Source organism: Cetorhinus maximus, chromosome 7, assembly GCF_964194155.1.
Source record: "Cetorhinus maximus chromosome 7, sCetMax3.hap1.1, whole genome shotgun sequence".
NCBI classification, from domain to species: domain Eukaryota; kingdom Metazoa; phylum Chordata; class Chondrichthyes; order Lamniformes; family Cetorhinidae; genus Cetorhinus; species Cetorhinus maximus.
Window position 1 is genome coordinate 141,798,493 of NC_135885.1, and position 25,929 is coordinate 141,824,421.

A 25,929-nucleotide genomic window follows, 5' to 3' on the forward strand; every position below is an offset into this window, starting at 1 on the left:
AGTATCTCACCCCTCAGGGCTGAATCTCATGTGGAAGCGCATTGTCAATATCGGCAAGCTATTCTTTCTTGGGGGGTGGGTGGGTGGCAGGGGTGTGGAGGCGGCCATGCCCAACTCCTGCCCTCACCCCCCTCCCTCCCCCCTTTCTTCATTTCTGCACCCATGAGCCTCTCTGCAAGGATCATTGGATGGCGATGAGAAGCAGAGGCCTCAATTGATTCCCCCTCCTGCCTGCTCGGGGGAGGGACTTAGAATCTTCGGCCATTTCCAGGGCTTTCACCATGATAGAGAGCCTCTCCACCATAGCAAAAACCTGGGCCAAAGATTCAGAAAGACTGAACAGTTTCGGACTCTTTTCACTGGACAGAGAAGGCTGAGGGGTGACCTGATTGAGGTCTTTAAGATGATGAAGGGGATATGATAGCGTAGATGTAGAGAAGATAATGCCATTTGCGAGGGAGACGAAAAAATAGAGATTATTAATATAAAACAGGACTGGATTTTACAGTTTCCGGCCGAGTGAGAGAGGTGGAACGTGTGTATGGTCTACTCGCCCTGCCCCCGCCATTCAAGCACGTCAAGTCAATTGTCGGCCAGCCAGTTAGAGGCTCACCTCCGGGAATGCCAGCCAATTGGCATTGTGAAAGGGAGCTCCATGTCCAATCAGATGTCTATGGCAGGCACCTGGCAGGAGTGGGGGGTTAGGCAGTGAACCAGAAATCAGTTCCGGTCACAAAGCTAAAGGCCCCTCTGCCCTCTCACTCTCTCTCTCTCTAATTGTCCTGTCAGCCTAAAACAGTGAAGAGATAAAGTCTGCTATCAGCCAAATGCTGCCGCCTTCAGCAGCAGACTCTGCTGCTGCGTAGGGTCTTGGTCCCATTTGCAGGCATTCTCATCCACCCGTGTGCCACCTCCTCTTGGTCACTATGCACCTGAGAACTTGCCAGAGGCACGAGTTAATCCTTTGCGCAGAAATTGCGAAAGTCACCTGATATTCGGCAGCCACCTTAGCCAACTGATTTCTTCTCCGCCGATGCTGCCAGACTTGCTGAGTTTTTCCAGGTAATTCTGTTTTTGTTTTGTTAATGTCCACCTTTAAATGGAAGTTAGCAGTTAACCGATGACAGTCTGTCTTTTAAAGTTATGGCTTTACTGGGCATGACAGGAGCATAAGCCCCAGTTTGGAGTAGTTGAATGGGTTGGCCTGTTTCTGTGTTGTAAAATTCCATGGCAGAACTTTTAGGTTGGTGGGCGGGCACGATTGGTGGGTCCAGGATCGGCTGGGGAACAGACCGCCAACCACAGTCGGCCCCCGACCGCGATTTCCACGCTGGCTGGCCAATCAACAGCCAGCCAGCCAGCGTGAAACGCGAGCCGAGAAGCTCAGCGTTGTCGGGGTGGGGGGCGGGAGGAGGGCGGGCACCAACGTCAGCCCGGGCGCGGGCCAGTGCTGAGAGAAAGCTCCCTGAAGGCAGAGAGCTGCCTCAGTGAGCTGAAGACCTGCCAAGCATTAAATAAAGTCTCTAGAATCAGGGGAAAAAATGTCCAAGCATCACAATCAGTCACCTGAACATATCAACGATAAAAATGTTGTCCACAGGTTTTTATTTTTCTTTCATTTAATAACAGACACCTCATCCCGCCTTTCATGAAAAATGCAAAGTCCACCTGGCCGATTTGCCCATTTGCCAACCGTAAGGTTGGACGGGCCACGAAAAATCGGAGACAATTGCGCCGTTAATGACCTTAATTGGCCTCTTAATTGCCGGCGGGCACGCTTCCGAATTATGCACGCGTCCGCCGATCAAAATATCGCAAAAGCGTGGGATGATGTTGGGACGCTCGCCCGATGTCACCTCCCGCGATTTTGCATCTGATTGGGTCGGGCGCGCACCCGCCTGATCAGCGTTAAATCCTGTCCTGTGTGATTTTAAAGCTTTGCCGATTTTATTTTTTCTTACTATCAGTACCTTCAATGTGACGGCAAAACTTTAGACGGCACACGGAGCAGCTTTGTGCACTTATTTTGGTTGCCCACATGTTAAAGGTGAATTATAGAATCTCACAGCACAGAAGCAGGCCATTTGGCCCATTGTGCCTGCTGGGCTGGCTCTTTGAAAGAGCTATTCAATTAGACCCACTTCCTTGCTCTTTCCTTATAGCCCGTCAAATTTTTCCCTCCAAGTATTTACCCAATCCATATTTGAAATTCATGATTGAATCAGCTTTCACCGCCCTCTCAGAAGGCGCATTCCAGGTCGCAACAACTCACAGCACAAAAACGCTTCTGCCCATCCCATGCACGAGTTCCAGGATCAAGTGAGAAACGGCTGCTGTGTGATTAATCGCAAGCCTCTGAAACACGGGGCAGAGTTTTACATTTGGCGGGCGGGCGCACTCCTGACACACCGGAACGTAAAATGATGGGCGAGGGCATCAGGCGTGCGCCCGATGTCATCATAAACTCATGCGATATTTCATTCGGCGGGGTGCACGCCGGAGTCGGCCGTGTACCCACCAGAGTCGGCCGTGCACTCGCCGGAGTTGGCTGTGTACCCACCAGAGTCGGCCGTGCACTCGCCGGAGTTGGCTGTGTACCCGCCGGAGTCGGACGCTCACCCGCCGGAGTCGGCTGTGCACTCGCCGGAGTCGGCCGTGCACTCGCCGGAGTCGGCCGTGCACTCGCCGGAGTCGGCCGTGCACTCGCCGGAGTTGGCTGTGTACCCGCCGATAATTGAAAGGCCTATTAAGGCCATTAACTAGGTCAATAAGTTGTATTTTACGCTGCTCGTCCAAACTTACGGTTGGCGGGCAGGCTAAAAGGCCAAGCGTCCTTTATGGTTTTTAGGAAACCTCATCCACGAGGTTTCCTAAAGCTAATATTAAGTAAATAAAACCACTATTTCCAAATAAAAGCATATCCCAGCTCATGTGACACAGTCACAAGAGGGGACATGTTTCATTAAATTTTTCATGCCTTTATTTATTCTTTTTAAAAGCGCTTCAATCTCCGTGAGGCAGCTCCGTGCATGCGCAAACTGCGCGCTAGGCCTGGATCTCTCTCCTCCCCCCCCCACCCCCCGCACAGGTAGCGCCACCGCTTGCGATCCATGCAGGGCGGGCCTTAATTGGCCCACCCACGTGAAACCGCGGTGCAGAGCCGATCGTGGGCAGCGGTGGGCTCAGCGACCACCCCCACCCACTCCCGCCGAGCCCGCCCGACAACTGGAAAATCCTGGCCATGAACCCTGCCTTGGGTAGTATGACCGGTCGAACCTGAGATCCGTTACCAGTGTTCAGAGATGAAGAACGAATATTTAGCTAGACTGTTAAAAATTTGGGATAACAGCTTTGTAACAGAGTTTCTCTCCAAGTTTACAAAAGCAAATGTATCGTTTGGACACCTTCATCTCTGCTCGTAAGTTGTTAAGCTCAAATCACCCTCTGCATATTAACCTTAAAGTGAGGAATGTGCCTCAGTTCTATGACAGAAGGGTCAACAAGTGTCTCCAGACAGTAAACAGTTAACAAGCTTTGAAGTTTGTTTCAAAGTTCTCCTCCTATGTAAGGCAGCAGGTCAGAGGTAATGTTTTGCCAAGGGAAGTGGAGGAGACCTGATGTTACTGCTGAGAGGATTTGGATAGATGATTATGGAAGGTTTATTCAGAGACAGCGGGCAGAATTTTATGACCCCGTTTCAGCGGGGACGGGGCCATAAAATGTGGCGAGACATTCTAAACCCCATTGACGACAGCGAGAACGTAAATTCCCACTGTGGTAAAATTCTGCCCGGTGTATTTGCTGCCAATGATTAAAGAATAGGTAAGTTGGTAAATCGATAAGCAGTGCTTTCTTTATCCATTGCAGCTAGATGAATGAACAAATTTGATATCATCATTGAATCATACAGCACAAAAGGAGGCCATTCAGTCCATCGTGTCTGTGCTGGCTCTTTGAAAGAGCTATCCAATTAGTCCCATTCCCTTCTTCTTTCCCTATAGCTTTGTAAATTCTACCTTTTCAAGTATTTATCCAGTTCTCTTTTGAAAATTACTATTGGACCTGCTTCCACCACCCTTTCAGCCAGTGCATTCCAGATCACAACATCTCCGTAATAAAATATTTCCCCTCCTCTCCCCTCTGGCTCTTTAGCCAAGCATTTTAATTCTTTGTTCTCTGGTTACAGTCCTTTCTGTCACTGGAATTCTTTGGAAGTGACCTCAAGCTTCTTTTGTTTTAAAACAGTGACATCAAAGCACATGTTTGATACAGGTAGCAGCAGGAATCTTGATATTTTATTTTTTACAGGGATATTGAAGTTGTTTTTTTCCCCATGCTTCCTTTTACAAACATACGGACATACAAACATACAGACATACAAACATATGGACATACAAACATGTGAATTAAGAGCAGGAGTAGGCCATTCACCACCTTGAACCTGCTCCTCCATTTGATAAGATCATGGTTGATCTGATTGGCCTCAACTCTATTTTCCTGTCTTAACTTTAGATAGATTATCATACCCTTCGATTCCCTTGTCAGTCGAGAATCTACCTAACTCAGCCTTCAAAATATTTAATGACCCTGCCTCCACTGGTCCCTGAGGAAGAAAGTTTCACAGACTAACAACCCTCTGAGAGAAAAGAATTATCTTCATCTCCGTCTTAAATGGGAGACCACTTATTTTTAAACTGTGTCCCCTAGTTCTAGTCTCTCCTATAAGGGGAAACATCCTTTCAGCATCCACCCTGTCAAGTCCCCTTATGGTTTCAATAAGATCACCTCTCATTCTTCTAAACTCCAATGGATACATGCAGGCCCAGCCTGTCCAACCTTCCCTCTTAAGATAACCGCATATTCCCAGGAATCAATCGAGTGAACCTTCTTTACACTGCTTCAGATGCAATTATAACCTTTCTAAAATCAGGAGACCAAAACTGTACATAGTTTTGTTGGGTAACATTACATCTTTAATCCAAAGCAGCTGAAGATTTATCTCAAATAAAAACAGAAAATGCTGGAAGAACTCAACAGGTCTGGCAGCATCTGTGGAGAGAGAAACCAAGTTAACTTTTCGAGTCCGTGTGACTCTTCTTCAGAGCTAAAGAGAGGTAGAAATGTGATGGATTTTATACTGTTTAAGAGGGAACAGGTGGACCAAAGTAGAAATAGGTGGGAACTCAGGAGAGATTGACAAAGATGTCATGGACACAGGACAAAGAGTGTTAATGGTAGTGTTGAAAACCAAAGGAGGTGCTGATAGTGGCGTAAAGGTAAGATAGAAAAATATGTTAATAGTAGAACAAGGGTCAGTGCTCTGTGAAAGCAAAACATAAAAACAAGTGACAGATGGACCTGAGTGTGTTGGGTGGGAGAGTTGGGGAAAAATGATTTTCTGTTTTTATTTCAGATTTCCAGCATCCGCAGTATTTTGCTTTTATCAAAGTTTTATCTGATACTTTTTCCACTAAAGGGACCAGCACGTGTTCTCTTCACTGGGGCTTTAGCTATTTACGAGATAAGGTGAAAAGCTTTGTCACTCTACCCTGTTTCATTTAGATATAAACCTTGTGGTAAAACTAGCAATGAGGCAAAATTAACAGACTGGCTTCTCTGCTTTAATTCCTGGCCAGTGACACTCATTGAGGAGACTTGTCACTCAATCTTTTTGTATAGTGCCCAAGCATTGGAACAATAATGCAGAGAACGCCCCTGAGGCTATCCATCTCTGGGCTAGTATGCATGCACTCACTGGATATAACTATCCTGATTGTACAATTTAATGCAACAACCACCTTTCTGTATTCCAGGTTGACCTGAAATGGTACAAACTCAGAAATCCATCACCAGTTTTTTTGTTCCGATTGAATATACTCATAAACTGTATCTGGAAGTGACTGAGGAAGAATGTTAAACTTCCTGCTGAAGGTGTGATATATCTCACTAAAGGAAATTCAGCTTCTACAATTCAAGCCTCCTCCCAGCCAACCCACCATTCGCTGTCTAGCCTGGGGCCATTTCAGTTCTTGTGTAAAAGCAAAATACTGCAGATGGCAGATGTCACGAACTTGTAGCTGTGATATTGTGGCTGTGATTTTGAAAGAAAAAGCTAATAAATGGTCACAAGAAACCTTAAAAATTGGCTGCCACAAGTCACCTGAGCTTTTCAACTGCAAGGTGGTCCAGCTTTTGGAAAGCTTTAAATGGATTGCAGGCAGGCATATTGCGGTAATTATGGTGTTATCTAATGTGTAATATACCTTTAAGAAGAATGATCTTGAGTAACCAATAGAAGAGTTGTGTGGGCTACCGCTGATCAACTCTATCTATAGTACCAACTCGGCCATCACTTACAACAAGCGTGCAACGAGGATCCACAAGATCCAACACATATCCATGAAAAGACTTTTGAAATTCAATGAGTCCTCAAACATATAATGATTTTCCCCGAACATTTGAAAACTTTGGCCCCTTTTGAACACTGCAGCTGAAAAGGGGACTTCAGGTTGCTGAGTGGGATTACCGCTTGCCTTATTTGGAAGATGACTTGGTACGTCCAGATCACACAATAGTGGCCATTTCTAAGGTTTCTTGGGTCCATTTAAAAACAGATGATCGTTGTTTTTATTTTACAAAATCCATAATATCACAACTACATGTTCACGACAGCCGAAATCCACAATAAAACTGCTGGAAACAATCAGCAGGTCTGGCAGCAACTGTAGAGAGAGAAGCAGAGTTAACATTTCAGGTTCCGACAAGGGCTCAGCAACATTAAACAGTAACTGTTTTTCTCTTTCCACAGACGCTGCCAGACTTGCTGAGTGTTTCCAGCATTTTCTGTTTTTGATTCCACTGGCGTATGTTGGATATCAAGGCAGTGTCTGCTGAGCAAAGAAGTAAACGTTCAGTCCAAATCAAGACCAGAGCAACAGAAGAATATTTGAACACTCGGTAATGTGATTTCCTTAAGCAGAAGTTGTCTTAAGTGATTTTTCCCTAAGGGGTACTGGAAAGATCCATCTGTATGCAAATATTGTAACTTCTTTCACAGGATGAGGAATATAGTTTGTACTATAGGTAATTTAACATTCTGATGGAATACAGCCCATATTTCTTGTAGCGAAGTTTAAAGACTAGAGGATTGATATGTTCCTTTCCCAAGTGACATTCATAATGCTCAACTAGCGGTAATATTCTTATCTTGTGAATGACAATATCAGGGCACAGTTTTACATTGAAATAAAATGCATTTTTCATCTTGTTCAGATTATTCATACATAATGCATTTTAAAAGTACATAAACTCATATTTCTTAAAAAATATTTCCAGACACTGTCTCTAACAATTCATAAAGAGTCAGAACATTATGTATTATTCATACGCTGTCAGGAGACTGGGCATTAATCATCGGTTTGATTACATAAATATATTAAAGGTCTCTTTTTAAAATATTTAACCCTATATGCATGCATCTGTAACCAGATGGTCAAAATATTCTCTTTAGACTTGCTAACTATTCCCTCAAGCTGTAAATTAAAATAAAACTATCTCCTGAGTTTTCTGACAATGGGCTGCTGGTAATATTATTCTTAACTGTTACAACAATAGCAACAGCACAGCAGATTGCATTGACACAGCAATCATCACAGTAGCACTTTGCAGTCACTCAAAGGCACCAGGAATCATAGAATTATACAGCACTGAAGGAGACCATTCAGCCCATTGTACCTGTGCCAGCTCTTTGGAAAATTTATTCGGTTAGTCCCACTGCTCTTTCCCCATAACCTGCAACTAATTTCACAATTAATGTCAGCCGTGGTTCAGTGGGTCAGGAAGGCTGTGGGTTCAAGTCCCACTCCTGCTACTTGAACACAAAACCTAGGTTGATGCTCCCAGTGCAGTACTGAGGGTGTGCTGCACTGTTGAAGGTGCTGTCCTTCAGATGAGACATTAAATTAAAGCCCCATCTGCCCTTCCAGGTGGATGTAGAAGATCCCATGGCACTATCTTGAAGAAGAGCAGGGGGGTTACCCTGGAGGCCTGTCCAATATTTACCCCTCAACCCACATCGCAAAAACAGATTGTCCGCTTAGTGTTGTATTGCTGTTTGAGCTTGTGTACAAATTGGTTGCTGAATTTCCTTACATTAGTACAGTGACTACACTTCAGAAATACTCCATTAGCTGTAAAATGCTTTGGCCTAAGGTTGTGAGAGGTGATATAAAAATGCAAGTTCTTTCATTCTTTTAAGAGCAGGATGACACGAAAGCCAATTAGTAACCAATTTCCATCACAATTTCCAGCAGTTTGAATCCAAATTAAAGTTGGCCCTAATACAGCTGGATTAATAAAAGAACTCACAGAGACTATAGCCCAAATCTCACACAAAGCAATCGCTGAAAGGTGAAAGTGGAGGAATGAACAATGTTCACAACTCCAAGGACATTCCTTCCTCTAACTGATAGGCAATTTTCAAGCATTTCTGGACTCAGTGAATCCTTGAATTAAATACTTTCAGCAATGCTTAAAGCATTTGCACAAATAAAGTACACGTGTCAATGTAATTTCTACCATCTCACTGCATAAATTGGATTGGAGCCTCAACATGTCACATATACAGCAGAATGTAAACAATAAAGCACCATTTGGCCTTATATTTCTAAGCCAGTCTTGTTTTGTTGACAAAACGGAACTCTCAAAGTGTTTTGGAAACCATAAATATATTTTACATTCTGGGAGTCAAGTATTGAATTCTTTATTCCTTACTTGAGGGGAATATTTCTGATTAGATGGACTTGCGATTGGGGGGGTGTAAGGATTGGAGGAGCGCAGGGATCTCAAAGGGTTTTAGTGTTTGAGGAGATTACAGCGTTAGAGAGAGGGGAGACCGTGGAGGGATTTGAAAGCAGGGTGGAGAATTTTTAAATTGTTGCCAGGCTGGGAGTCAAGGTATGATAGTGAGTACAGGGGGTGATATGCTGTGAGTTAGGGTGCAAGCAGAGCTTTGGATGAGCTCACGTTTATTAGAGGGTGCAGGATGGAGCCTGGTCAGGAGAGGATTTTAAAATCTCAAAGTCACAATGAGTTTTATCTGTTAAATGATGTCCATGTCGAGCTTGATCAAGCTGTTCTTTCTAATCTTCAGATGTATACTATACTGCCACAGGAAACGTGGGGGACAAATTTTAACCAACCTACCATCAGAAACTGATAGGATTGGGTGCGATGCTGGTACTGCAACCCTCTTGCTGTTCCTCTCCTCCCTCCTTTCCTTCCTCAATAGGTACAGCTCCAGGTAAGTCACTCACTATCCTATAGGTAATGCTCTTATGTGTCCAGAATGACTATAGTTTTGCCGCAACTCGTAAATGGTTTCTTATTTCAAGCTGCCCTCTCTGTGCTTTCTGGCTATTTCCTGTTCTGGGGTGTGAGGGGCAATTTGAGCCGAACTTTCTGTGCAGGAAACCAGGGGATCGAGTGGAACGCTGGCTTTATACTATCCCTTTAGCATTACTGATTTCAATGGGCACCATGTAAAACAGCATTGCACCCAGACTCATGGGTCTCCTGATTGGGGGTGGGGGGGATGGGGTGGGGTTAAGTTTCCCCACTTGTTTTGTTCTTCAGTTATGGTCAGTGGCTGGGCATCAGCTGTTTGTTAATACAATCTATTTGGTGAGCTCTGCAAACTTTCTTACCTAGTTTTCCAGTTTTACCAAACCCAGTGTATCATAATCCCCATTCTGCTGGTTTCCCGTAGCACTCATTGCCAATACACGGTATCCCTGTCTTTGGTCACCCTGTCCTCTAGCTCCATCCTCCCATGGTCCATTTTCAAGGTCTAACAATAACCTAGAGCCTTCACTGTTCTGTGGTGACTCACTTACCAAGATGCTGTGCCTTTGGCTGCCTGGGCCCAGCTCTGGAATTTTATCCTTTAAACCTCTCTGCCTCTTTCCTGCTTCAAGACACTTCTTAAAACCTGCCTTACTGCACTTGTCCTAATATCTCCCTATGTGGCTAATTGTTCCTGTGAAGAGCCTTAGGATGTCTTACAATGTTAGAGGTGCTACATAAATACAGGTGGTTGTTTTTCTTTAATACCGTTCACTTTTCCCTACTGTTATTTATGACTGTCCTTGTAAACTTTTGTTCCTTTCCCACTAAACCCACAGTCTTTCCTTAAAGGTTATTGATCCATTGACAGTTTTAGCCTGTCTATTAAACCTTGCATTTCCCTTCTTAAACACCCGAGAGTGAACACACCTCATGGTCTTTTGTTTCCGTCTCTCTGCCACACCTCCTCAAATCTTAATTTTCTAAGTGCTCCTCTTTGCTTTTGGTTTCTGTATGTGTCCCTACATCCCTAACCTATTCCAATTATTTCCTTAGAGTTAAACTTTCCTGGGGTAAACCATTCATAAATCTACCTCAATCTTTTGTGCCCTTTGATTGCACACCTGTAACCCACTATTCCCTTCCATTGTGCTTTCCTCTCTGATGATTTACCCTGAACTTTGCTTCTATCTTGTCCTAAACTTTATAATCTTCATTGAGGGAGAGATTCCCTAGAATTTCCTGCTGCTCTCTTCTCTTAGTCCACAGAGAATTTGTACTGTTTGTAAAGCTGAGAACGACAGAACTCTCCTGAGGCTAAGTCATTTCCCCAATTTAGTTGTCTCAATTCTATGGGATAGTTCCTGATGGAAACTACCTTCCTCTGCGTGTGTTCCTGGTGACTGACCTGTGGCACCTGCCTATCATATTACTGGTGGATTTAAGTTTAAATACAAGGTTGGATTGCAAGGCACCTCCCATCATGCAGCCACTCCACTCGATTGGATTATTTTAAAGTAGTTTATGATGATATTACGCGATTGTTATCAGCTGTGTCACACATCTACAGTGCAACATGCATATCATAACCGCGTAAAATAACTTGGAACTTTACTCACTGCATTAGCTGTGATTAAAGGAACAAATCACTAAACCACAAGACAAGAGGCTCAAAAACCATGGGCCTGAAACATTAAAATCGATCCTGCTTAGTGCTAGAAAGACAGGGAGTGCTAGAAACATTCAGCAGGTCTGGCAGCATCTGTGGTGAGAGAAACAGAGTTAATGACACCGGCAGGACCGCAAAATCCTGCCCAAAGTCTATGGTCTTTTGGCTGCTCTCCAAATTTTCCGGTCCCACCCATGCCGATTCCCACCACGGGCGGGCACTGGATAATCCTGACCAATGTTTCAGGTCCAACATGACTCTCCTGTTCAACCCGAAACGTTAACTCTGTTTCTCTCTCCACAGATGCTGCCAGACATACCTGCTGAATACCTCCAGCACTTTCTCTGTTTCCATTTCAGATTTCCAGCACCAGCTGTATTGTGTTTTTATTTTACTGTTTTTAGTGATGATAGTCAGAATTAGCATCACTGTGAAAATGTATTTGTTTATTTATCTCAAGCATGTACTTGGTTCAATTTACTCCGGTTGGAGTTTCTTATGAAAGGAAGGTTAATATTTCTTATATGTCACCACGTGTAAACTCCAAGGTATACTTAATGCAGAAGTTAACATTTTTGCTGGTGTAAATTTGAATGTTACATCAATTCTAATGTGTGTTGCATTTTACTTCCAGTTTTATTTGCGCTAAGTTATAAAAGCAGTGACCTATGTTCTCCCCTGTAGCACTTGTTACATATTGTGCTACAAGCGTATGTTTCCTTGAAGCTCTTATTTTCTATCCCGCATAAATATTACTTTCAAGGGTACAGAGCAATTTAGCAGTGTTCCCCATCTTTTGCATTTACCACTTACTGAACTCCATTCAGTAAAATATTACATGTCACTTTCAGATGGCAGTTTGTGATTTGAGAGGCAAGTTTTTTTTTAATATTGTGCCCACTTTGGGAAACTCTGCTTCTAACTCATGGGAACTGGAAGGAAAATATGTTGTGAGTGCTACTTTAAGTGCATGCCTTCAGGCTGAATGCAGGAGAGCCAATTTATTTCCATGTGACTGATAGCACTGATTATGTCGAAACTATGACAACAACATTTTATTTGCAAAAGGGCATTCTAAAGTTAAAAGCAAAGTTCCATTCAATGTCCTTTTTTTTTTGCTCCATGAGTTGCATTTATATAACGCCTTCCTCAGGATGTCCCAAAGTGCTTCACAGCCAACGAAGAGCCTTTGAAGTGCGGTCACTGTTGTAATGAAGGAAACACGGCAGCCAGTTCACCCACAGCAAGCTCACACAAACAACAATGTCATAACATATGAACATACATACATACGAACATATGAATTAGGGGCAGGAGGGGGCCACTCAGCCCCTCGAGCCTGCTCTGCCATTCAATAAGATCATGGCTGATCAGATTGCAACCTCAACTCCACATTCCCAACTACCCCTGATAACCTTTCACCGCACCCCCCCCTTGCTTATCAAGAATCTATCTGCCTCTGGCCTTAAAAATATTCAAAGACTCTGCTTCCACTGCCTTTTGAGGAAGAGAATTCCAAAGACTCTCCACCCTCTGAGAGAAAACATTTCTCCTCATCCCTGTCTTAAATGAGCGACCCCTGATTTTTAAACAGGGAAACTCTCCCTCAGAGAGGATTATAAAGTTTAATTATAAGTTTTACGTTATAAAGTAGAAGCAAGGTTAAAGGTAAATCATCAGAATGAAACCACAATCTGAGGGAATAGTGGGTGTGCAATCAAAGGGCACAAAAAATTGAAGTAAATTTATGAATAATGACCAGATAATTTGCTTTGAGGTGTTGATTGAGGGATAAATAGTGGCCAGGACACCAGGGAGAACTCTCCTGCTCTTCTTTGAAAATAGCACCGTGCTATCTCTTATGTACACCTTGGAGAGTAGGCAGTGCCTCAACTTAATGTATCAGCTGAAATACAGAACCTCTGACAGTGCAGTACTCCCCCAGCACTGGCACTGGAACGTCAAATAAATGTTTGTCCTCAACTCTTTGGACTGAGAGTTGAACCCACAATCTTCTGGCCCAGAGACAAGAGCTGTGCTACCATTAGCCATGAAAGGAATAATGCTTCGATTTGTTTTGTTTAAAGTGCTGTGCACCTCTTAAGTTACACACAGATCAGTCGCATTTATACCATTGCAGAAGAAGCACTGAAATACTACATACATCTATTTGTCCAGCCTATTAAGGACACGTTCATTTATAGGTACAGGATGCTTTTATTAATTTATCCCAATAACAAACAGTTTGATGAAGTATAAAGAAAGATTTTCCAATTTCACACTTCTAGTGTGAATCTTTCCCAGTCCAGGATGTGCACCAGAGATTTGAACCTATGAGGCATCTGCTTTCTTAGCTCTTTGGTGGAAAATTAAGTCTAAGTGCCCATGTTTTCAACTACCCGTCTCCGAACTGAAGGATCACTGCACTGTTGGAGGTTCCATCTTTTACATGGATGTAAAAGATCGCATGGCTGGATATGAAAGAACTCCTTAACAACTTAAAGAGGATGGCTACTGGCATAAGGAATGAAATGAAGAGGAACTTTGGGGACACAAAGCCACCCAACTGCCTAACCTACATGCTACTGAAGAATCCATTACTGCCATCAATGACCAATGCCCAACATAAACCAGCCATGGTTGGAACCAGGAGCAGAAAGTGACGGTGTCAAGACTCTCAATTTGCATCTGTATACTTTTCCGGCCTGGTTTTGTCAGAAGATCCATTTTCCAGGATGGCAGTCCACTGTAAAGTCAAGATGGGCAGCAAAGCAATGCTAAGTCAACGATGCTACCCTCTGCCTGAATGTGGTCTTGCTACCACCTGTTTCAGATGCAAATGGACAATAGCAACATGACAGTCATCCCTAGTGTCTCCCTGTTTCTTTTAATTCTGTCCTGAGAAATGTTTTCTCTGACTTTACTCAGTGCATTCCAACCATTCACATGAAGTTAACTAGCCCTTAACCAGCTTTCTGTTGCTCTTTTTTTATTTTTCTTTCTTCACTTTCCCAGCAGTTAACTGCCCATAATATGGAACAGAATGGGAACCTATTTATTAATTGTATATTAATTGTGTTTAATTGAACATAAGTGGTGGACATTAACTGAGATTCACTCATGGCCCCTATAAATAGAAACAGATTGAAACTATGGTTTATTATCAGTCTACCATTTCATCATCTAACAGGTAGCAGCAGAAAGAGCTCTGTCCAGGGTTAAAATTGCCTGGCCCTCATCTACACTGTGAACTACTGGAACATTGGAACTTCTGTATCTGTGCCTTCCAGACTAATTAATCTCTACGTGCCTTCTCCCATCGTGCAAGTCCTCACACCCAGAAAGACAGATCACCCTGCAATAGTCAGGCTGTTACCCTCTGAAGGAAGATGTAATTGGACTTTTGATTCTGGGCTCTGGGCTCACATGAAGCCATAATTCTTATTTTTATCGTGGTCTTGCCCTGTACACCTTTCTTTCCCTTATCCTTCTTTTATTGTATGAGTGCAAACAGGGGCGGATGTTGTGAAACCCCCCCTTTCCTGCATTTTGGGTGTGTGTAAAAATAAACCAACCCTCTTAATTTACCTCAACTTGAGTTTGCTGTGGGGTTGTTAATGGAGGGTTGGATCACTCCAAACTGAAGGGTTGGGGAAAACACACCACCACTTATAAAGGGGGGAAATCAGAAATCAAAAACACCTTTCTGTTTACGGACAGGTAGTGAGAGGAGAAATCAGGGCTGTTTAAATTAACATAAAGACTTGAAACATTAACTCTGTTTCTCTCTCCACAGATGCTGTCAGACCTGCTGAATTTTTCCAGCATTTTCTGTTTTTATTTCAGATTTCCAGTATCCACAGTATTTTGCTTTTATGAAAGTATGGTTGTTGGGTTAGGAGGTAATTCGGTATATAAATGCTTATAAATGTGTGTAGAAATTGGCTCCAATTTTATCCTTCCTCAGCTGGCTCTCTGGATTATAACACTATTCACATAATTGTTGTCCTTTCTTGCCATTTTACTCAAAAATAACTTTTTTGTAAGACCTTATTTACTGAGGAAAAGAGATTCCATTGAATGACTGCTCAGTCACTTCACTGTGAATTTTATCTAAAACATTGGTAAGTAAATATAATTAAGCATTTAACAAAGTAAAACTGTTTCTTGCAACAGAACATGAATGGGATAACTAAACAACAATAACTTGCATTTATATAGCACCTTTAACATGGCAAGACATCCCAAGGGGCGTCACAGGAATTGAATCAGACAAAATTTGACACCGAACCACGTAAGACAATATTAGGGCAGGTAACCAAAAGCTTGGCTGAAGAGGTAGGTTTTAATTGTTTTTAAAACTTCAACAAGATAGAGTTTTCATTGGTGGTAGGCAAGAATCACTTCTTTTATTCACTTTTTGACCAAGCTTTTAGTCGTTTGTACTAATAACCCCTTGAGCAGCTCAATGTCAAGTTTTGCTTGACAATGCTTCTTGGGACATTTACTACATTAAATACGCTATATAAATGCAAACTACTGTCGACACCAAAGATATTTTAGTAACCCCTCTAACATTGGATAAATTTTCTATCCATGAAGAATATAAAAATACAGAGGTAATGATATAAAATAGAATCTAGCACATTAATTATATTCCTATGAGTTCTATTCATTATGGGACTTGTTTCCTTATTTGGCATCTTTTGATTTTACATTTTTATGTGGTTCCCGAATATTTAGATATGGTAATTAACAATATTTGTTTCATTTGCGTAATGATCTGCTATATACAAATAGTTGATAAGATGCTATACCGCAAACACAAGGAAGTAAGTTAATGCCCATAGTTCCCAAAACAACAAAGCTCTCAGTTGTGTCGTGAGTAGTGTTGTAGGGTGTTGGATACGGCTCGGTAGATCAGCATAAGTCTTCGTCGTCATATGTAGGTTAACTGTGAGTCTTTATTGACTCAGAACTATTTACAAATATACAGTAAAGGGTACAAACTGTCTCCATGCTTGCTGGTACACACAGCTCTGTCCAACACTTGACTGACCCTGGATGGGGGTCATGTTCCCTACATGTGCCAGACCCTTATACTACTAGTAGCAGGGCCAATGAAAGCTGTACACTTCTCTCCAGGAAATGAGGGAAAGAGGGCAATCACCTCAATCAATCTCACATACTTACTGACAGGAGGTTTAGGAGTGTATCCCAGCCCTTTCTTTCACAACCAAAACAACAGTTTGGGTCCTTAAGGCACCTTTAATTAAATAAAATTTCCCAAGGCACTTCCAGGAGCATTATCAAACAAAATTCAACACTGAGCCATAGAAGAAGATATTAGGATGATGATTAAAAGGTTGGTGACAGAGGTAGATTTTAACGAGAGTCTTAACAGGAAAGCAAGAGGTAGTGAGGTGGACAGGTTAAGAGAGGGAGTTCCAGAGCTTGGAGTTAAGGCAGCTGAAAGCACAGCCACTGATGGTGCAGTGATGAAAATTAAGAATGCGCATGAGGTGAAATTAGAGGAGCGCAGAGATCACGGAGGGTTGTCGTGCTGGAGGAGCTGGGAGCTAGTGCTCGGAGCAAAATTCCCAAATCTAGAAATGACAAAATTTTGGATGAATGGTACATGATACCATGTAGTAATGTATTGGAACCTTTCTTTCAATTGGCAAATATGCCTAAGAGATAACAGAAGCCAGAAATTTCCCCTGAACTGTACTGAAAGTTTTATTTTATTCTTTCACAAGGTGTGGGCTTCACTGGCTGGGCCAGCATTTATTGCCCATCCCTAATTGTTCTTGAGAAGGTGGTGGTGAGCTGCCTTCTTGAACTGCTGCAGTCCATGTGTTGTAGGTACACCTACAGTGCTGTTAGGAAGGGAGTTCCTGGATTTTTACCCAGCGACAATGAAGAAACGACAATATAGTTCCAAGTCAGGATGGTAATGCCATTGAGTGTCAAGGGGAGATGGTTAGACTCTCTCTTGTTGGAGATGGTCATTGTCTGGCACTTGTCTGGCGCAAATGTTACTTGCCAATTATCAGCCCAAGCCTGAACATTGTCCAGGTCTTGCTGCATATGGGACTGCTTCAGTATCTGAGGAGTCTCAACTAGTGCTGAACATTGTGCAATCATCACCGAGCATCCCCATTTCTGACCTTATGATGGATGGAAGGTCATTGATGAAGCAGCTGAAGATGGTTGGACCTAGGACACCACCCTGAAAAACTCCTGGAATGATGTCCTGGGACTGAGGAAAACTGTGTCTGCAAAAGAAGAGATTTCTGCTCATTTCTGGTGGCCAATCGAGAACAGCTCGAAGAAAAGTGCCAGTCTTATCAACATGTAACGGATTAATTTCAAGAATGCATGTTTCATCCTGATAGAAGCATCTCTGGGAGGTGTCAGTCAGGGCTCAGTGGTCAGCACTCTCACCTCCGAGTCAGAAGGGCGTTGTTCACTAACCACTCCAGAAACGTGAGCACAGAATCTGGGCTAACAGTTCAGTGCCTATTATATGGGTGTGCTGCACTGTCAGGCCGGGATTTTCCGGCCCCATCGCGGGTGGGACCCGCTGTGGGTGAGGCAGAACCCCAGCCAGAAGTCCATTGACTTGCAGCAGGACCGGAAGATCGCGGCGGTGGGCAGGTGTGGAAAATCCCGCTGTCAGTGTGGCTGTCTTTTGGATGAGATGTTAAACCAAAGTCCTGTTTACTCTTTCAGCTGAATATAACAGATTCCATGTGACAATTCGAAGAGAAACTGAGTTGTCGCTGGGCCAGTATTTACCCCTCAACCAACACCACTAAAACAGATTAACTGGTGGTTATTTCAGTATTGTTGATGAGAGCTTGCTGTGTGCAAATTGGTTACCACATTTCCTGCATTCCAACATTGACTACAATTTGAACAAAGTACTTTGACCATGAAAGCCGCTATATAAACCCAAGTAATTTCTTTCTTAAAGCACTTTGAGATGTCCTCAGGTAGTCAAAGGCACCATATAAATACAAGTTCTTTCTTTCAATTTTTGACCTTGGTCCACTTCAATCTTTGGTACAAGATTTTTTCTGGAATATTGAATGGACCTTTACTTGTAATTGAGCTGTTTGATGTCAAGCAACCTTAAATATAATTAAATCTTTACTTGTCATTATTATTACCCACACCTTCTGACCTGATCAAGGACAGTAATTAGATGATAGAAATTGTGAGTCATTGCAGAGTTCGAGGGCGTAATTTCTCCTCGACATTGAAATAAATTGGTAATGCCCTTTCTCCAAACGATGCAAAAATACAATTTATTTGTCATTTTGAGGCAGGATTCATTGCTTTTGTTCTTGCCTCTTTCCTCCATAACGGAATTGTTTCGAGCTGAAATTGAAACACATGGTGTTCTGATGAGATGTCTCTATGTTTTACACTATTACTCCCTGGAATGTTCAATCCCTGTGGGTGATCTTCTGTTCTCTGGGTCTTCAATATATTACTATCTGCATGCAAGGCTTATTTTGGCCAAGCAATGAGATTCATAACAGTACGTTCACAGTATTCAATTTGCACAAATATCATAGCTTGCAATCATCCTTTGAAGGAGAAGGAGATTCAGGAAGTGTAATACTTTTGTGTTGCTATCTGTTTCCCCTCAATCAGGTCTTGTTTGCTTTCAAAATTATTCATTTTAAGAAATGCAGAAAGAAATGTAAGAAAATGCAGAAAGCAGTTGTATGGCTTTTCCCTCAACTTGTGCTTTATGCTGGGAATTTCCTCAAGGGAAACTTCTGATCAGCCACTGTTGCTTCAGCAGAACTTCCCAGCAAACGAGCTTTCAGCTAATATAACAACAGAAAAAGCTGGAAAAACTCAGCCGGTCTGACAGCAGCTGTGGAGAGAGCTGCAGAGTTAACATTTCGAGTCCGTATGGCTCTTCTTCCGAGCTAAAGAGAAATATAAATGTGATGAAATTTATACTGTTTAAGGTGGGGTGGGGGTGGAGCAAGTGAAGCTGGTCAGCGATAGGTGGATGCTAAGGAGAGATTGACAAAGAGGTCATGGACACAAGACAAAGGAAGTGTTAATGGTGGTGGTAAGGGCTAAGAAAGGTGCTGATAGTGGCACAAAGGTAAGAAGGCAGAATGTGCGAATAGCAGGACAAGTGTGAGCACTCTGTGAAAGAACATGGAACAATAACAGTTGGCCTTTCTGGGGGTGGGGTGGGTGGGGAGGGGGCAATGGTTGGGGAAAAAGGATTGAGAAAGGGATAAGGGGATGAAAAATTTTGCTTTTATCTTAAGGTTTCAGCTAACCTGCTGCTAAAGTTGTAGTAGTCAGTACAATTCAAAAGAATGTCCCAGCAATAGTCTCTCTTACGCTCCCCCCCTTTTTCTCACAATCATTAGAAATGATGATGCTTATGCCACGAGTATAAGTGCTTAACTTACCCATCTGTCCATAAAACACAACTGTCGTATCCGGTTTCAAAATTCAATTTTTGTTTTGAAAATTGAAGTAATATTAAATGAAGAAGGGTACATTCCCTCTCACCCTCAAATCCCTCACATTCTCCATCCTGCCTCTCCCCCTCAGCTTAATACACTTCCTAATGTTCATATATCAAAAACAAAAGCTACAACAGGGGAGTAATCGGGACATAATCATCTCCATTGTCCGTCTCCTCGTTTTGCTAAACCAAATCAATAGAAATTTTGACTCAAAGTTTTCAAAATTTACTTTCTTGATTTTCAAAATTGTTTAAAGAAAAACTGCGATGGGGAAGGTAAATAAAAATATTCGCTCCACACAGCTGACTGCACACATTGATACATCCTGGGAAATTAGGCACGCTGCGTATGCTCAGACTGCATAAACAAGAGTCAACTCTCAAAGCTCTGGGCTAGATTATAGTGTGAAACCTGAGATATCAACTCTTCCACCATTTAACACTTCCCCTGATTTCAGATTCCATTGACCATTGTCATCCAACATCAAAATGATGCCGATTGAGTTGAGTTCCCTCGCCTGAGCACTTAGGGCTGTCTGAAATATGCCCTCCCCTAAGGCTGTGAACAGAGAGGCTTTAAAAAAAATAGACAGGCACATTTAGCGACAGCCAGGTGTTTGAAACAGAACGATTTAAAGGCAGACTTTTGCAAAGATCCAAAGATTAAAATTCTGGGGGATAGTTAGAAGTTATTTTCCTTTAAGGCAAGCAAGATGAGCCACTGATGTAAGGAAGTATAACATAATCATTATTTAGTCATGCTATATGAAGACAAATTGTACTGATTGGGTTTGTTAAGACCCGTTGCCCTATATGTTCACATGCTGTGAAGTAAAGCAGCTTAACTCTTTCTACCCAGCCTCATCTGAACTGTTTTCTTCATTTGTCTTCCATTGTGAGTAAATGTGAAAGACTGGCAAAGACATAATGGGCTGAATGGTCTCCTTCTAAGTTGTAAGTCCTTTCTGTGATTCCACTTGGCTATCCAGTTCAGATCACATGGACATACTATTGTTTTACTTTATATTTTGCTGTCATACCATTGGCGTGGGCACATACCCCTAAACATGCTTGCGAGCATGGCTAGAGGCTCTGAGCCTGAGAGAATCACTAAGGCAGGACCTTAACCTTCTAACAGGAACCTTTTACACCACCCGAGCAGGCAGACAGACCGTCGTTTAATGTCTCATCCAACTACTAAAGCAACAACAACCTGTATTTATATAGCACCTTTAACGTAATCCCAGGGCATCCCGAATGACAGCACCTTAGACACTGCTGCACCCCCTCGCTCAGTACTTCCATGACGAGTCAACATAAATTATGTGCTGGAATGCCAGCGTGCGGAATAAATTTGTGATCTTTTTGCTTAAAGGCAAATTGTGATCAACAAGCCTGACACTTATAAGTAATAAGAAAAATAATAGTTCCCCCCCCCACCAAAAAAAAAATCACCAATTAAAGAGCCTGTTGTTACTGTGTTGTATTTAATCTGGAGGCATGAACAAAATATACACAAGGTAAAGAGAGCAAAATATATCTCAACAATAGTGCTCCTAGATGAATTGCCATGATTCACTCCATCAATGAGTTATGTGTCTTAGTATGATGCTACTGTGTTGTTCTTTATGACAGCAACAGTGGTTAAATTTGAAAGAGATGAATCTATTTCATGTTTTTAAAGAGGCGTACTGAGCCATTGGCTTGGTTCTGAGACGCTTATCAAGCTCAGCGATTGATATTGTATCTCGTTGAGAACAGATCAGTTCTTCGTGGGAAAGACATAATCATAGCCCTCTGTCTGAAAGCAGCTATTCCCCAGCAGTGTAACTATCGATTACCAGCCACCTGTCAGGAGAGCTATAGCTTAATGCCACAAAGGAAAATAAATAACTTACAAATTCACTTCCGGTTAGAAGCCTCACTTCTGACTGAAAGAAAACACTCAGGGCATTGCTGAAAAAAAAGCCTTCAGGCTTTTGGGTCAAAATCAACAAAGTGTAACTAGTTTCACTCCCTTGGGTGAATTTAGAAATTGGAACTAACCCCAATAAAGCTTGAAAGTGTCAAATTCAGCATTTTCCATTTCGAGCGTGGAGCATACAACTGTCTTTCCCTTTGGGCCTGGGAACATCTCACCTTCCCTCCGTGCGATGGACAACCTTTGGTTCACAGGACAGAATTTTCACATCAGTGTGCGGGGGCGGGCCCAGCTCGCCGACGCATAAAACGATGCACGGCTTAGGTCAGGCGTGCGTCCCGACGTCACCGCGCGTCATTCAGATCTTTCGTTCGGCGGGCGTGCGCCAGAGGTGGCTGAGTGCCCGCCAAACTGTCAAAGGCCTGTTAAGGCCATTAAAAAAACAATTGAGCTAATTGCCAACGCTGCCCATCCAACCTTAAGGTTGGGGGGCAGGCGAAGAGCCCAAGCAGCCTTCGCATCTTTCAGGAAACTTCATCCACGGGCGGGATGAGGTTTCCTTAAGGGTTAATAAAATCTACAAATATTTTTTGAACAATTCATAAACATGTCCCAGCTCATGTGAAACCTGCCCCTTTACTTCCCCCCTCCTCACCGCCCAAGGGCCCAAACACTCCTTTCAAGTGAAGCAACATTTCACTTGCACTTCCCTCAATTTAGTCTACTGTATTCGCTGCTCCTAATGCGGTTTCCTCTACATTGGAGAGACCAAATACAGACTGGGTGACCACTTTGTGGGACACCTTCGGTCTGTCCGCAAGTATGACCCAGACCTCCCTGTCGCTTACCATTTCAACACACCACCCTGCTCTCATGCCCACATGTCCGTCCTTGGCCTGCTGCATTGTTCCAGTGAAGCTCAACGCAAACTGGAGGAACAGCACCTCAACTTCCGACTAGGCACTTTACAGCCTTCCAGTCTGAATATTGAGTTCAACAACTTCAGATCATGAACTCTCTCCTCCATCCTCACCCCTTTTTCGTCCCCTTTTTTCTAATAATTATTATATATTTTTTATATATATATTTTTCTTTTCCCACCTATTTCTATTATTATTTTTAAAATTTATTTCCATCCAATGTTCTACCTCCACCTTTTAGCCTATTTCGATCCCCTCCCCCCACCCCACCCCCGCTAGGGCTATCTGTCACTTGCTTATCCTGCTTTCTACCCTTAATGTCACCATTAATACATCCTTTAGCTAATATCACCACCATCAACACCCCTTTGACCTTTTGTCTATGGCATCTTTGGCAATCTCTCTTTTGCCTCCACCTACCACTGGCCCTCTATCCAGCTTCACTTGTCCAACCCCCCTTAAACAGCTTATATTTCAACACATTTCTATTTCTCTTTAGTTCTGATGAAGAATCATACGGACTCGAAACGTTAACTGTGTTCCTCTCCACAGATGCTGTCAGACCTGCTGAGTTTTTCCTGCAATTTTTGTTTTTGTTTCAGATTTCCAGCATCCGCAGTATTTTGCTTTTATATTACACCAGTGTTTATGCTCCACATAAGCCTCTCCCACCCTATTTCATCCCATCCTGTCTACATATCCTTCTATTCTCCCTCACGCACTTACAACCTCCCCCCTGAATGCACCTATTGTATTTGCTTCAACTACCCTATGTGGCAATGAGTTCCACATCCTCACAATCTCTGAGTAAAGATGTTTCCCCTGAATTCTCTATTTGATTTATTAGTGATTTATTTATATTTAGAGCCCCTCATTTTGGTTTCCACCAGAAGTAGAAACATTTTCTGAACATCTCGAACACTTTCATACTTTTAAAGAACTCTGTTAGGTCACTCCTCAGTCTTCCCCCTTCTAGTGTAGCTCATCTTCAGTTCCATGTGGAAGGAGACAGCTATTGATATCCATTCGTTGTGAAAAAAATGTTCCATTGACTGGTTAAACCTGGGATTTTCCAATTATGAATATCAGCCAAGAAATTGGATCCTGCTTGAACTGTGCTTAATGAGGGCAGAAAGTTGGACCAGACGAATTGGTCCACCAGCAAACACAAAATGATGATATCTTAACAATTTTGATTTGGATGGTAGATGTTAGGGCAGGTGATTGAAATATGGGGCGGATTTTACTCTTGATAGTGCTTGAGCCTTGAAGAGTGAGGAAAGAGGAAATTCTCCTAAGTTTTCTTTTACACAGAATGTTCTTGTGAAGCTCACCTGCGTCAGGAACTGTAGACAGATATAAAGTGAAGTTCCTTCCCCGCTGCTCCAACAACCCGCTTTAACCCTCAACTTCAGAAGGGAAAATTCCCACCCCATCCCCGCCTCCCACCCAACCACCGGCTCCCAATCTACTGATTCGACCTGACAGTCCTGAGCAACAAGCGTTCTGATCTGTCTAAGTGAGGTGACAGGCGCAGTTCCATGTTAGCAAGTGTAAAATAATTAGTATGGGAACAAGGGACCAACAAAATGACAGTTTGTGATAAATGAAACGGTCATAAGATCTCCCTTGCAAGTGGAAATGCCTTTAAGTCTACCATATTTTGAGGAGTTTTAATAGAGTAAATCAGGAGAAACTGTTTCCACCGGCAGGAGGGTCAGTAACAAGAGAAAACCAATTTAAGATCATTGGCATAAGAACCGGAGTGTAGATGAGGAGAATTTCTTTAACACAGCGAATTGTTATAACCTGGAATTCTCCGTCTTAAAGGGCAGTGGAAGCAGATTCAACAGTGATTTTCAAAAGGGGATTGGATAAATACTTGATGGGGAGAGATTTTCAGGGCTATGGGAGAAGGGGAGTTGGACTAATTCGGTAACTCAATCAAAGTAGTGCACAGGCATGATGCTCCAAATTGCACAGATCAAGTAACCGTATTCGATAATGTTAATCATTTATTCATTATTAAATATTTAAATACCTAAATATTTATTCTACCCTCCATAAACCTCGCATCATCGAAAACTCTGCCACCCATAATATAGCTCACACCAACCCCATTCGCTTATGTGCTTGCTGAACTACATTGGCTCCCAGTCTGTCAACATGTTGATTTTAAAATTCTCATCCCTATTTTCAAGTCTGCCATTGGCCTCGGCCCTCCCTCTCTTTGTAATCTCCTTTAGCCCCATAGCCCCCAAATACTGTGGCTACAAGACCAGGTCAGTGGCTGGGAATTCTGTGGCGAGTAACTCACCTCCTGATTCCCCAAAGCCTGTCCACCATCTACAGGGCACAAGTCAGGAGTGTGATGGAATACTCTGCACTTTTCTGCATGAGTGCAGCTCCGACAACACTCAAGAAGCTTGACACCATTCAGGGTAAAGCAGCCCACTTAATTGGCACCCAATCTGCCACCTTAAACATTCACTCCCTCCCTCCACCACCGACTCACAGTAGCAGCAGTGTGTACCATCTACAAGATGCACTGCAATTCACCAAACTTCCTTCGACCTAATGTCACAACCTCCACCACCTAGAAGGACAAAGGCAGCAGATAGATGGGAACACCACCACCTGTAAGTTTCCCTCCAAGTCACCCATCATCCTGACTTGGAAATATATCGCCGTTCCTTCACTGTCGCTGGGTCAAAATCCTGGAACTCCCTCCCTAAAAGTATTGCGGGTGTACCTACACCACATGGACTGCAGCGGTTCAAGAAGGCAGCTCACCACCACCTTCTCAAGGGCAATTAGGGATGGGCAATAAATGCTGGCCCAGCTAGTGACACCCACATTCCATGAAAGAATAAATGTGAAAAAGGCTCCCAATATATCCACGCTTCTCTAATTCTGGCCTCTTGAGCCCCAATTTCCACTGCTTCACCATTGGTGGCTGTGACATCAGTTGCCAAGGCCACCAAGCTCTGGAATTCCCTCCTTAAACCTCTCCACCTCTCTACCTCACTTTCCTCTTTTAAGACACTCTTTAAAATTTATCTCTTTGACCAAGCTTTCGATCACCTGACCTAGTATCTTCTGACGTTGCTGGGTGTCACATTATGTTTTGTAATGTTCCTGTGAAGCTTATTGAGACCTTTTATTTTATTACCTAAACAGCGCTATTTAAATGTAAGTAGTTTTTACTATATAAAGGCCTAACACTTTTGTCAAACAGGAGCAGAACAACCTCATGCAGTTGTGATTTTAACCTAGAGGGCGTTGCTTAAAATACAGCCATATCTTCTTTTCAACGAAGTCAAGGTCGAGAGAGGGGAACAAACATAATGCTTAACACGTGGGACCAAAATGACAGAGGAGAGACCATTGGAAAATCAAAGTTATGAAGAATACTGATTACCTTTCGGGGAATCCTGACCGTACAGCAAGTAATTCAATGGTAATTGTTCTGTGCAATTACTGGACATGCACCAAACTTGGACCCAGGAAACTGATCACCCCCAATTAATTTCACGCAGGAGAAGGTAATTCACTATTACAATTG